The following is a 15,270-nucleotide window of genomic DNA, read 5'->3' on the forward strand; positions in this document are numbered from 1 at the left end:
CACCGAATTATACTGTGTCCCCATGTTCTGTTATCTGTGACTAAATAGCATTCTTCAATCTTTGTGTCAACAACTGCCTTCAACCTACACTACGGACAGCTGGTTTCACAACTTGAATTCAACTTCCTTCTACATAAGGACAGCATTGAATCCAGCCTTACTTTCCTTAAAGCAGAGACAATTATGGCATGACGTATTTGGAAACAAAAATAGCCTACTTTATGGAGATATACTTCAACTTAACTTCTGTGAATGGACAACCAATATTTATTAGAAAACTTAATTTTAAAGACTTTGCTTCCAACACATCCTGCTTCGATCATGGATAATTACAGACGCCACAAAACTTACTTGCTTCACATGCCACTAACTAATTCCACCACTTATCAGCGCTGCATTCACACACACTAAATTAACAATATTGTGTAGCTGTCACACACACATGAAGTCTTGGTAATCGCTACCTCCTACCATCACCACATATCCATATTCATCCAGAATTTAACTGATTCTTCATTCAATCTACACCACAGACAGCAGTGTTCACAACTTCAATAAATCTTTCAATCTACATTTGTCTTCACTATCTGTGCCATGAGCTGCCTCCAATATATTCTGCGATCACGAGTTCAAACCTTCACACCAGTATGCCCACTACTACAGAAAAATTTGAATCCAACCTTGTTTATTGAAGGTACAGACTTATGGATTCTATGTCTTCGATTTTGTAAAAGAATATGACAAATAGCATTCATCTATAACTGTGCTCACTAGAGCATTCCATCTTCACTACGAACAGCAGGGTTCACAACTTCAATTCACCTTTCTATCTACACTAAGAACACCATTAAATCCAACTTTGTTTTTTTTTATAACCAAGACAATTGTACTGTGTCCTCAGATTCACTTAACTGTAAGGAAATAATATTCATCAATCTTTCTGTGAACAACTGCCTTCAATCTACACTGCAAACACCAGAGTTCACAACTTAAATTCAGTTTTGAATCCAAATTTATCTTCAGTATCTCTGCTAAGAACTTTTTTATATAGATATTACACCAACAGAAGACAGGTGAAAATGTTGCACTTGCTGCCTTTCTTCGCAGGGGTTATGAATTATTATTCTTATAATCCAAATTCAAAGTACAGACGCTTTATTTAGCCTTCTTCGTAACTACCTCCCCTTAATTAGCAGTGGTTCATTTCCAAACTTTAATCCTTTCTTGCCACGCTCAGTCTGTGTAATGAGCTGAATATCTAAAGAACAACTTCCCTGACAAAGCAGTGGGTACTTTGCACGTCTGCACCCTTTCCTATTTTTTACCTTATCCATCTTCCACTCAATCAACACATCATCCACACATACACACACCTACTTGTTGCCTTTTTTCACTGCGATTATCAATCATTCTTCAATTTCATATTCTGATTCAAAGTCTAGACCCTTTATCAAGCCTTTTCGTTGTAGCTACTACCCAAGCCGAAGGCAGTTTGAAATTTGCACACTAGCTGCGTTTCTTAACTAGGGTTATCAATCATTCTAAAAATAACTAAAAACTCAGAAACAATATTTTCATTTGCAAACAAATTGCAAAGTAATCGTATCTGTAAAACTTCTTTGCCATGTTCACTCTTTTTTCCAATTCTTATATCTTATAGAATACTTCCATAACTAGTATCATATACTTGTCGCATATTTGTAATAAATTCCATATATTCAAAATATGACCAAAGATTAACATTTCCAATGCTACATTATACCTTTTACTTAATCTACCTCTGGAGCATGACAACAAATTACAATACTACAAGCTATCTGGAGAAGCTTGTTGTTAAGACTCTGAAAGAAAATTAAAATTCTCAATATTGATGACGTAAGCATGGTATCAAATTTAATGCTTGCCTTAGTGCATTTAAAAATGCAAAAAATGTGTAAAACAGAGTATGACATATTACTCTCAATTTATTTAAGACAGACAATTATGCTGTGTCCACCGATTCTCTTATCTGTGTCTAAATAGCATTCTTCGATCTTTGTCCCAACAACTGCCTTCAATCTACACTATGAACAGCTGGGTTCACAACTTGAATTCACCTTCCTTCCACATTAAGGATAACATTGTATTCAGCCTTCCTTTCCTTAAGGCAGAGACAATTATACTGTATCCTCAGTTCCTTTTATCTGTGACTAAATAGCATTCATCGATCTTTGTGTGAACAACTGCCTTCAATCTACACTACAGCTCAGTTCACAACTTTAATTCAGTTTACCTTCTACATTAAAGACAGCATTCTTTTCAGCTTGCTTTACTTAAGGCAGACACAATTGTACTCCGTCCTCAAATTCTGTTAACTGTACAAAATAGCATACATCAATGTTTGTATGGATTAGGACCTTCGATCTACATTACAGACAGCAGGATTCACAACTTCAATTCAGTTTTCCATATACATTTCTCCTCACTATGTGTCCTCAGAAGTGCCTTCAATCAATTCTGCACTCAGTAGAGTTCACAACTAGATACCAACACCCCCAGCACTACAGAAAAAATTCAATGCAATCTTAATTTATTTAAAACATAGACAATTTCACAATGTCCTCACATTTCCTTACAGTTTGAAGAATAGGAAATTCAGACTTCATTTGATATTTTAGAGATGCTTCTGCTGTATGTCTTCAGATTTTCTTTAAATAAGTGACAAATACCATTTGTCTATCTCTATTAACAACTACCTTCAATATAAACTGAACAGAGAACATACAAGCTCATCGCCAAACATACTACTTACTCACTGCACCATAAATCATCACAAAAGAGTGAACAGTTTTATGTCATAGTGAGACATACTGTACCTTTTAAATGAAAGTCACGCAGAATTCAATCGACATAACACATTACTTCAATTACTGTACCCCGTCCAATTACACATCATCACTGGGTACATTCAACCTCGGCGCCAAACATTACTTTTTTTTTTTTTTTTTAAGTGCTTTATTCGAGTATTACTCATAAAAGCAGACAAACAAACACATAATAAAAATACAATTAAATTACAGTTTCGAATATGACTTTAGCACAAAGCATTTTAAAAGATGATTAAAAAATTCATTTAACAACAAAATATTGACAAAAGGTGCAAAGTTCACATGATATAAATAAGTTAAAACAGATCAGACACCCCGCGTGGGGAACAGAGAGTAGATGATCTAGCAATCTCTGATCACTAAGCAGAGAGTAGTTACCCTACTAGCAATCTCTGCCTTATTACCCACGACCACCCCAAAAACTTTGCGGTCGCTATGGTGATCCAATTTAAGGAGGTAGTCTTTATTATACGTAAAGCTACCATGCTACTTTTAGTACCCAGATTTCTAGACATAGGAGCCAACCAAACACGTCTAGGAACAAAATATGCATAACAAGAGAACAAAAAATGACCCAACGTTTCCTTTCCTTCCCCACAGACTGGGCATAGAGCTGGACTTCCCTCTCTCCATTTTGCAGTTAAATTACACAGAGGTAGAGAGCCAGCCCTCATTTGGAAAAACAGTTTCCTATCCATGGGTTTCGTTATTAAATCCCAGTAGATTTCATACATGGGGAAGAGCTTAGCTTCAAGAAAAATAACCGTCATAGACCCATGGTTGTTACTAAGAAGGCTCCTGTTTTCTACCTGTTCCCAGAAAAGATTTTTTATAAATTCCTTAGTTGGGAAGGACGACCCAGTTGGGTCGCACCACAGTTCAGCTAACCCTAGTTCGCCTAATGCTGCTTTTAAAAGTCTAAACCATTTGATTTTGTGAAAACGGTCTGCTTTGATGACATCAGCAAACCCAGCTGCATATTGTGACAACTCAGGGGTGGTCCAGATTCTACGCCAGTATAATATTGGACGTAATTTGCACATTACCGATACTTCTTTCCTACCGAGATCATATCTAAGAGGCAAAAGGGGGCTACTCTGAGGGGTACCTGTGAGTTTACGAAGAAAATTATTTTCTGAGACCTGAAGGTCCAGAAGATTTTCCTGACCCCACAGCTCAGCCCCGTACAGGGCTGACCCCAAGGCCTTAGCCTCATATATGATTAAAGGAGGTTTGATTGGTTTTGTCAAAGATTTAAAATGCTCCTTGATGATGGTACCAGCCAGTTGTTTGTGTCTTAAAACTGCGATGTTTATATGTTGGTTCCATCTGTTGTCATTTGAAATATGAATACCCAAGTAGGTAAAAGATTTTACTACTTCGAGGCAACGCCCACTCATGGTTATTTTAGATTTAAAATTTCTACATGGATTAAAAGCCATGAGCTTTGTTTTATCGGCGTTAACCTCCAGGCCATGGTCGCTACAAAATTTATCAAAAATGACCAAAGCCTTTTGAAGACCGCTGGGGGATTTTGATAAAATTAGGGTGTCGTCAGCAAACATTAAAATAGGGACTTTTGCACCTGCAAGGGAAGGGGCATCCACTGCCTGTGATTGCATGCGGGCAACGACTCCATTGATAAAAAGAGTAAAAAGCGTTGGTGCCATTGAGCAACCCTGACGGACGCCTCTGGCAACTGGAAAATCAATAGTGTCGTTGCCATAGCCACCCCATTGAATTTTGGCATAAGTGCCCTCGTGGAGTCTCATAATCATCGTTAAAATAATCTTTGGGACCCCTAGAGCTGCAAGAACCTCCCACAATTTTGCCCTTGGCACCAGGTCGAATGCAGCCCGCAGGTCAACAAACGCTGCATAAAGGCTGCATCCTCCCAGTACCACGGTCCTCCATTGTATCAATTGAAAACGGAAGACCTGGTCCACAGTGCTGGTTGCCCTGCGGAACCCAGCCTGGAAGGGGGATAAAACATTCTGCTCCTCAGCCCAATCTAACAAATTGTTAATAATTACACGTCCAACAACTTTTTGTACTGTGTCAATTAAGCTAATTGGGCGGTAATTGCAAGGTTGGGCACGGTCTCCCTTTTTATAAACTGGAATAATAACAGCACCACACCATGATACCGGGATTTCTGCCCCCTTGGCAATATGATTCAATAAGAGGCAGATATATTTACTCCACCTGTCGGTGTCATTTAAAAAGACATCCGCAGGGACTCCGTCTATACCTGGTGCTCTGCCAGGGTGAACAGATTTCAGGGCAGACAGTACTTCACTTTGCACAAAGATGTCATCATCTGCATACAGGTACTTTGGATTTGCACTATTAAAAAGTTGATCCCTGGAAGAGTACTGCTCACTGAAAAATTTAACCCACGCATCATGCGAGACGTTGTTATTGGGAGTTTCTGGAGGCCTATCATGACCCCATTTGACAATATGCCAAAAGAGTCTGGAATGTTTACTATCGCTTGCATCCTTTAGCTTCAGCCAGTATTCTTCATCCCAATCTCTTTTAGCCCTTACAATACAATTTTTGTAGTGCTTCCTGGCTGAACGGATCTCATCCAAATTTTTACTTTTAATTGCAGCTCCTAGTTTTAATCTAGCCGTCCTGCAGGCAGGGTTATACCATTTTGCTGGTTTACAAGGGCAGGCCCTCTTGTTCACAGGTTTCACAAAGAAGCCTTTAACTTCCGTGAAAAGTATAGTATGTGCATTTATAATATCATTATTGCCCTGTGAACACCCGTCTACCTTCTCCAATGCAATAATTGCCTTGTCAGCCGCAGCACTTATTTTTGCAAGGGTCTGTTGATCTGCCTTAACACCTGCCCACCTTAACCTACGCATATTGTTAGATGGTATAATCGCTGGGGGGAGAAGTTCATCTGGGAGGTTGTGAATAGTTTCTTTAGATGTCCACCAATTATGTGAAACACATAAAGGATCATGATCGCTTTCTGGCCTGGCTATCACTACCATGTCATTAAGAGATGACCATAATGACGTACTACAAATGACATAGTCAATACGACTTTTATTACGCCCATTGTTAAAAGTCGTAGCAGGAACACGGTCTGATTTAGTTCGACCGTTCAGGGCTCGAAGCCCATGCTCAAGGCACATTGCGTTCAAGCCTAATATGTCCGATGTCCAGCGAGTTATAGGTGGTAATTCTAGTATGGGGATATTCCAAAGCTTATCTTCCTCTTCTCCAAGAGGAGAGTCGCCAGTGATAAGGGGTTCGAATGTGCGATTTAAATCGCCTGCAATTAGAATATTTTTACCTGCAGAATGAGTCTCAAGAAAGTTAAAAAGACTCAAAAGAACCTCTGATTTTCCTTTGCTACCACCTCTAACATAGACATTATAAATGTCTATGGTGATGGATGCATCACTGGTCAATCTGATAAGCTGAATATCTTTATGATCAAGCTCCACACAGTTTACTACGATTTTCAGAGACTGCCTGATCCACATAGTAAGGCCCCCCATTGGCCGACCTTTAGGGCCCTTAGTGGCAGGAACAAAAAAAATTATATACCCCAGGGCAAAGATAGGGTCACATGCCCAAGTCTCTTGAAAGATACAAAGATCATATTTATTAATGAATCCCAACCAGTCAGCGCAATCCATCCTCGAACATAGTCCAGCTATGTTCCAGGACAAAAGCTTCCCTGAGTTAGGTATCATAGGAGAACAAGGGTTTATAATAATCTCGTGACTCTCTGTACCACCGGAGTTCTGCACCCTATTATTTTCGTTGGTGGGGGCTACTAACTCCAGAGCAGGATTCTCCAAAATACAATTTTTATCAACATTACCACCCCCTTCAACAATACCTCCATCACAATCAGACAAAATCAAAGATTTGCTTCTAAGTGGTTGTCAGTCGCAAGCATTTAGATTCGATAATGCAGAGAATCGATTTTCCAACCCCAATCCCCAATCCACTGAAGCAACATCCTTTCTCCCCCTCTTTGTCACAATGTTCCATTTAGTTCTTAGAATACTAGAATTTGGCCCGCTTCCCTTTCTTGGGTAAAAGAAGTCCAAAGTCAGTGGGACAATTGAGGTGGATCTCCGTTGTGGTGGGAAGATATTGGGCAAAATGTTAGGTAAAACCCCTGGGTCGGAAAAATGTAGGACCACACACTCCCCCTTAAACTTTTTCACTCTGTCCCCGATCCACTGTACCCTTCTCGCTTTAACAAGCTCTTCTGAAAGTTGTTGCTTACCCCAAGGAGAAATAACCATATTATTTGTCAACCACGATAAGGATTTATTGATTAGGGAAGATGTTGTTTCCCTCTCATCGGGGGCCAATGGTGGTACGTTGGCAAGAACAAGTACTAGTGGGGAAGCTTCTACTACAAGCTCGTAAGATCCTTTACCCACAGCTTTGTCTTCAGTGTCGGGGGCTGGGATGAAAACATTAGAAACATCACCAGCCGGGTCGCACCTTGATACCAGTTGAGGATTTGGGACAGAATTAGAGACCAATCCACTGCTATCAATAGTATGTGGTTTGCTTAAGATGTCCTTAATCTTGGTAGAAACATTTTCTGGGATCTTATCCATCTCACTCACAGTATCTTTTAATAGACCTTCTAATCGGTTAACCTCAGATGTTAACTTGTCTATTTTACTGACAAGAGGTTTAACCGCACCTTTAATTTTATTATCAATCAGAGACAATAATCTGATGAATTGGGCGTTGGAAAGTGTAAGAGAAGCCTCATTGGTCAGATCAAGCTCCTCTTCCTCTGAGTGTTTCCTAGGAGGGTTTGCTACTCTGTTCTTAGCTGACCTCAGACCCTCCCGTTTCCCTACAACTGAGATAGGAGCTGAGGGAGAAATCAGGGGTTCACTACTATTAGTGATCTCTACCAAAGCCTCGTCGATACTGCGGTCTACAATTCCAGCTACAATACCACTAGGCTGAATAATGCTGGTATCAGGAGCAGGGTCAGGCATTACGCCGTTAGGACAGGTGTTAATCTGAAGACCAAAAGGATCATCTAAATCAATATCAGTAATGGAGGATTGGGTAGTCAGATCTATACCAAGAGAGGATCTCCTATCACTGTTGATTCTTTCGACAACCTGTACAAGATAATTCTCAATAGAATTACTGGAAGTAACTGCCTTTTTGACCGGCATGATACAATATGTACACAGCGACTACAATACACACTTGTGGGAATCACCAAAATTGGCAGATGTACAACACAGCGTTTATGAACACCACAAGATAAGGGACCTGGCCCAACCCAACCTTGTCCGACCTCAGACGGCCTCAGACGGCCCGCCCTTTGCCCGGGCTTAGCCCGGCGCGTCCCGCGCGCGTCCTCGCGGGAGGAGGGACCTGCCTGGGCTTTATGCGCCGCCTGGCGCGCTGGTGGATGTCGTCGCCGCCTCCCCCTGGAGGCTGCTGGGAGATAGAGTCCAACCGGCGGAGCCAAGCCCGGCCGGTCGGAGTTGCTGCAGAATGGCGGAGCCAAGCCCGGCCGCTGCACTATCAGGTGCGTGTCCTCACAAATCAGGGCGTCACTCGGGGAAATCCGGATGCTGGGTGCAGTGGGAGACAGGGGACTCGGCCCCTGCCTGGGCTTTATGCGCCGCCTGGCGCGCTGGTGGATGTCGTCGCCGCCTCCCCCTGGAGGCTGCTGGGAGATAGAGTCCAACCGGCGGAGCCAAGCCCGGCCGGTCGGAGTTGCTGCAGAATGGCGGAGCCAAGCCCGGCCGCTGCACTATCAGGTGCGTGTCCTCACAAATCAGGGCGTCACTCGGGGAAATCCGGATGCTGGGTGCAGTGGGAGACAGGGGACTCGGCCCCTGCCTGGGCTTTATGCGCCGCCTGGCGCGCTGGTGGATGTCGTCGCCGCCTCCCCCTGGAGGCTGCTGGGAGATAGAGTCCAACCGGCGGAGCCAAGCCCGGCCGGTCGGAGTTGCTGCAGAATGGCGGAGCCAAGCCCGGCCGCTGCACTATCAGGTGCGTGTCCTCACAAATCAGGGCGTCACTCGGGGAAATCCGGATGCTGGGTGCAGTGGGAGACAGGGGACTCGGCCCCTGCCTGGGCTTTATGCGCCGCCTGGCGCGCTGGTGGATGTCGTCGCCGCCTCCCCCTGGAGGCTGCTGGGAGATAGAGTCCAACCGGCGGAGCCAAGCCCGGCCGGTCGGAGTTGCTGCAGAATGGCGGAGCCAAGCCCGGCCGCTGCACTATCAGGTGCGTGTCCTCACAAATCAGGGCGTCACTCGGGGAAATCCGGATGCTGGGTGCAGTGGGAGACAGGGGACTCGGCCCCTGCCTGGGCTTTATGCGCCGCCTGGCGCGCTGGTGGATGTCGTCGCCGCCTCCCCCTGGAGGCTGCTGGGAGATAGAGTCCAACCGGCGGAGCCAAGCCCGGCCGGTCGGAGTTGCTGCAGAATGGCGGAGCCAAGCCCGGCCGCTGCACTATCAGGTGCGTGTCCTCACAAATCAGGGCGTCACTCGGGGAAATCCGGATGCTGGGTGCAGTGGGAGACATTACTAACTCAGTGCACCAAAAATCACCACATTACCATATTGAATGAGATGACTTAATTAGAAAAAAAATATCAAACTTATCAGAGATATACTTCAACTTACTTCTGTAAATAAACAACCAATATTTATTCGAAAACTTGATTATAAGGACTTTGTTACCAATGCATCCTGCTTCGACCACTCCTCATCGCAAACTCCACAGAACTGTGTTGCTTTAGATGCACACTTCCTGCCTTTCTTGCCTGGGATTATCAATTATTCAATCTACACTGCAGACAGCAGGGTTCACAACTTGCATTGACCAATCTTTCTGTCAACAACTACCTTCGATATACACTGTGGACAGACAAGTTCACAACTTGAATTCAACTTTCCTTCTACTTTAAGGACAGCATTACATTAAACCTTGCTTTCCTTAAGGCACACACAATTATACTGTATCCTGAGATTCTATTATCTGTGACTAAATGGCATTCAGCAACCTTTGTGTCAACAACTGCCTTCAATCTACACTACAGACAGCTCAGTTCACAACTTCAATTGAGCTTTCTTTCTACATTAAGGACAACATTGTATTCAGCCTTGCTTTCCTTAAGCCAGAGACAATTCTACTGTGACCTCAACTTCTATTATCTGCAACTAAATACCATTCTTCAATCTTTGTGTCAACAACTGCCTTCAATCTACATTGCAGACAGCTCAGTTCACAACTTGAATTCAGCGTTCCTTCAATATTAAGGACAGCATTGCATGCAGCCTTGCTTTCCTTAAGGCAGAGACAACTCTACTGTGACCTCAAATTCTGTTATCTGTAACTAAATAGCATTCTTCAATCTTTTTCTCAACAACTGCCTTCAATCTACACTGCAGACAACAGGGTTCACAACTTCACTTCACCATTCCTTCTACATTAAGGACCGCATTACATTCAACACTGTTTTCCTTATCGCAAATACAATTCTATGTCCCCAGATTCCGTTATCTGTAACTAAATAGCATTCTTCAATCTTTGTCTCAACAACTGCCTTCAATCTACACTGCAGACAGCAGAGTTCACAACTTCAATTGAGCTTTCCTTCTACATTAAGGAGCGCATTACATTCAACTCTATTTTCCTTATCACAAATACAATTCTATGTCCTCAGATTCTATTATCTGTAACTAAATAGCATACTTCAATTTTTCTGTCAACAACTACCTTTAATCTACACTGCAGACAACTGAGTTGACAACTTGTATTGACCGATCTTTCTGTCAACAACTGCCTTCAATCTACACTGCAGACAACAGGGTTCACAACTTCACTTCACCATTCCTTCTACATTAAGGACCGCATTACATTCAACACTGTTTTCCTTATCGCAAATACAATTCTATGTCCCCAGATTCCGTTATCTGTAACTAAATAGCATTCTTCAATCTTTGTCTCAACAACTGCCTTCAATCTACACTGCAGACAGCAGAGTTCACAACTTCAATTGAGCTTTCCTTCTACATTAAGGAGCGCATTACATTCAACTCTATTTTCCTTATCACAAATACAATTCTATGTCCTCAGATTCTATTATCTGTAACTAAATAGCATACTTCAATTTTTCTGTCAACAACTACCTTTAATTTACACTGCAGACAACTGAGTTGACAACTTGTATTGACCGATCTTTCTGTCAACAACTACCTTCGATCTACACTGCAGACAGCAGAGTTCACAACTTCAATTGAGCTTTCCTTCTACATTAAGGACCGCATTACATTCAACACTGTTTTCCTTATCACAAATACAATTCTACTCTGTCCTCAGATTCTGTTATCTGTAACTAAATAGCAATCTTCAATCTTTGTCTCAACAACTGCTTTCAATCTACACTGCAGAAAGCAGAGTTCATAACTTCAATTGAACTTTCCTTCTACATTAAGGACTGCATTACATTCAACCTCAGCGCCAAAGATTTCTAACTCAGTGCACCACAAATCATCACCACATCACCATATTAAATTAAATGACCTAATTAGAAAAAAATATATCAAACTTTTCAGCGACATACTTCAACCTACTTCTGTAAATAAACAACCAATATTTATTAGAAAACTTGATTATAAACACTTTGTCACCAATGCGTCCTCCTTCGACCACTCCTCATCGCAAACTTTGTTGCTTTAGATGCACACTTCCTGCCTTTCTTGCCTGGGATTATTAATTATTCAATCTACACTGCGCACAACTGGGTTCCCAACTTGCATTGACCAATCTTTCTGCCAACAACTACCATCGATCCACACTGTGGACAGCCGAGTTCACAACTTGAATTCAACTTTCCTTCCACTATAAGGACCGCATGACATTTACCATTGTTTTTCTTATCACTAATACAATTCTATGTCCTCAGATTCTGTTATCTGTAACTAAATAGCATTCTTCAATCATTGTCTCAACAACTGCCTTCAATCTACACTGCAGACAGCAGAGTTCACAACTTCAATTGAGCTTTCCTTCTTCATTAAGGACCGCATTACATTCAACACTGTTTTCCTTATCACAAATACAATTCTATGTCCACAGATTCTGTTATCTGTAACTAAATAGCATTCTTCAATCTTTGTATCAACAACTGCCTTCAATCTAACCTGCACACAACAGGGTACACAACTTGCATTCAGCTTTCCTTCTACATTAAGGACAGCATTGTATTCAGCCTTACTTTCCTTAAGGCAGAGACAATTATAGTATGTCCTCACATTCTGTTAACTGTACAAAATAGCATACATCAATATTTGTATCGATTAGTACCTTCAATGTACATTCCGAACAGCAGAGTTCACAACTTCAATTCACTTTTGCATTTAACTTTCTCTTATGTCTACAAAGAAGAGCCTTCAATAAAGTCTGCGCTCACTAGAGTTCACAACTAGATACCAATACCGCCAGTAGTACAGAAAACATTCAATACAAATATACAATCTTGATTTATTGAAAACAGACAATTCACAATGTCATCACATTTCCTTACAGTTTGTACATTAGGAAATTCAGCCTTCATTTCTTAAAATTATAGATGTTTCTACTGTATATCTTCAGATTTTGTATTAACAAAGAAACAAAAAGCATTCCTCCATTTCTGTGTCAACTTCTGCCTTCGACCCTCACTAAGGACAAGAGGTTTAACAACTTCAATTCACCTTTCCATCTACAACATGGAATGTAGCTTTGCTTTATTTAAGACAGACAATTGTACTGTGTCCACACATTCTGTTAACTGTGACAAAATTGCATTCATCGATCCCTTTAATGAAGGCCAAAAGTAAATTGAAAAGAGAAACTAACACATAATTTTTCAGACATTTTTCTTAGGAGAATGGAACAATAGATCAAGTTCTAAGCCTTTTCTAATGACAAGTTATCTTCAGAGTAATGATTTGCATACATATGACACTAGTATTCGTACCTATGAGGTTAGAAATTGTTATGCTATTGCGAAACACAAAATTGTTCCTAGAAATGCAAAAGAAGTGTTACCCGAGGAACTTTTAGGAACACATTCTAAAACTCCACTGAACACTTCCAATTGTAGTAGTATTTATACTGTAAGTTAAGAATCTAATAATTTTTTTAATGCAACATTTTACCTAATAACAAAAGTGTTAAACAAAATATTAAGATGTGGCACTAACTAGACTCTTGCAGAGTGAGCGAAAATACTGGTTTGCAAAGTCATTCCCTGCTTTGTCTTTCTAAAAAAGTATGCCAAAGTGTTTTTCACCAATTCAGAATGTTACCAGTTCATCATACTCAAATCAGAAAATTAATCAGAACATTGTATTAGACAAAAATTCCAGCACTAATGTTAAAAAAAATTGAACAGTACTCTTTTCCGTGCATCTGTATCAGATGTAACAAATGTCTCTGAAGAAATTCAGCGTAGTTACTTTGGTCCTCAGGAAAACCATGCAGAAACTGAGACATTAATAGAAGAAAATGTGTAACAGTATGTACAATGTTGTACTGTAGATAAATATGAGCAACATATTACAAAGTTGTAGGTGATTTCACTAACACCAAAACACCAAATTATTCTTCCATTTGTTTTCAACAAACTCGTTATAAAAATCAAACCAGTACTGTTCATCTGTATTTAAAAAGGAAAATATCAATGACGAAACATTTCACAACTTATTTGTCACAGAATTGTTTTGAATTGCATTCTAATCAGCATATCTCTAACTATTTTTATAACAAATTAGATAAGAACAAAATACCTCCTAGTGCTGTGCATAATAATGTAGACTTCGTAATAATTCCTTCTGAACTGATGCATTTAAATACCTATTAGTCTATTCTTATTAAATGTGTCCATCCATTTCAGGCTAATATTCGTATAGAGCCTAACACAGAAAAATGTCCTCCTTTTCATTTACAGAGAGAACCCACCTACTGCTGCACCAAGCACAGCAATTGCTGAAGCAGCATATTCAGCAAGCAATCCACACCCACAAATTAATGCTCATTTCGGTGAAATTAACATTATATGCATTTATTGTGATGAACTTTTGTCTTACGGGGAACAGTCTATCAACCTAACAAAATGCATGGATCTGGAGCATCACTATGCTCAAAATTACTTTTTTGACATTATCTTCTAATTAGCATGAACTACCTCAGCCAAAAGCAGTGCTTAAATTGCACACTTTCTGCCTTTCTTGACTGGTATTATCAATTCTTACACAAAATCAACATATAACCTTTAATATAGGAAATCTCAGCTAATATCTCCAGCATTTATATCTTCCTCTTCATTCTCGCTACTTGTGAAAAGTATGTTCAGCTCTTCTATGACAATATTACTAATTTCGAAAATGTGTTCAAATCCTGTTATTGATTTTCCATACTGAATTTCTTCTGTTGTAGCTCCTTGTTCATAAACACTTCTTTTTATCTTTACTATAATATCAGCTCCTGTGGTGATTCAAAAAAATTATATTAAATATTTATTTTTCAAATAAAACAATATTTTGTACATGAGTATATTCTATTTTAAAAACATTGGAAAATTAAATACACTACATTGTGTCAAGTGCTTTAGTTATCCTTATTTATCCTTATCTATCCTACTACTGTGTTGCAAACTTAAAACAGACACGACAGCAGTGCCCCATTACGTTGTCAATTAGGGTGGAGGGAGGCAAGCAAAAAACAACACTGCCATAGACGCTACGCTGTGGAACTAATTCTGAAGAGAGGTAGAAACATATTGTAAATAATACGGAATACAAGTAAATAAAAAGAAAAAAACATACATGCATGACAAAGTCACTGGAGTAATACTCTGTTCCCCAACACAAAAAAGAATTTTGCAAGAACTATATATACAAATGTTTAAGGAGCTGCAAATAAACCCATTCCCAGGGATTGAAAACATATCATTAGGAACCGTGTGGGGAAACCCAATGCCCACACGGTCCCAGCCGTCTCCCCCATCCTTCGAGAGCCGGCATTGCTTTCTCAGAGAGAGCAGTTTATATGCTGCTCTCTAACGAAATCAATCTAATTCCTACTTGAAAGACACAGCAGCTTAACTTGCTCTCCCTTTCAAATAGGAAACCGGTGTGCTGTGCTAAAGTGGAAGCCGCGACGCTGCCGCCCTACCATACCAAACAGCAGTGTCCCGGGGAACACATCCCGGGACACTGCAGGAGTCGGCCCGAGACATGGTGGTCCCCAGAACAATTAAGAGCTTCAGGAAGGAATCAGCTCTACCCCCTCCCAAAATTAAAAAAAACCCAAAAAGTGGTAACACCCGGAGCTAGGAGGTCCGTGCCCTCACGCCCACCCTGTTTTAAAGATTACTGCCC

The sequence above is a fragment of the Lissotriton helveticus genome, chromosome 3_1 (genome assembly GCF_964261635.1).
Source record: "Lissotriton helveticus chromosome 3_1, aLisHel1.1, whole genome shotgun sequence".
Classification (NCBI taxonomy): domain Eukaryota; kingdom Metazoa; phylum Chordata; class Amphibia; order Caudata; family Salamandridae; genus Lissotriton; species Lissotriton helveticus.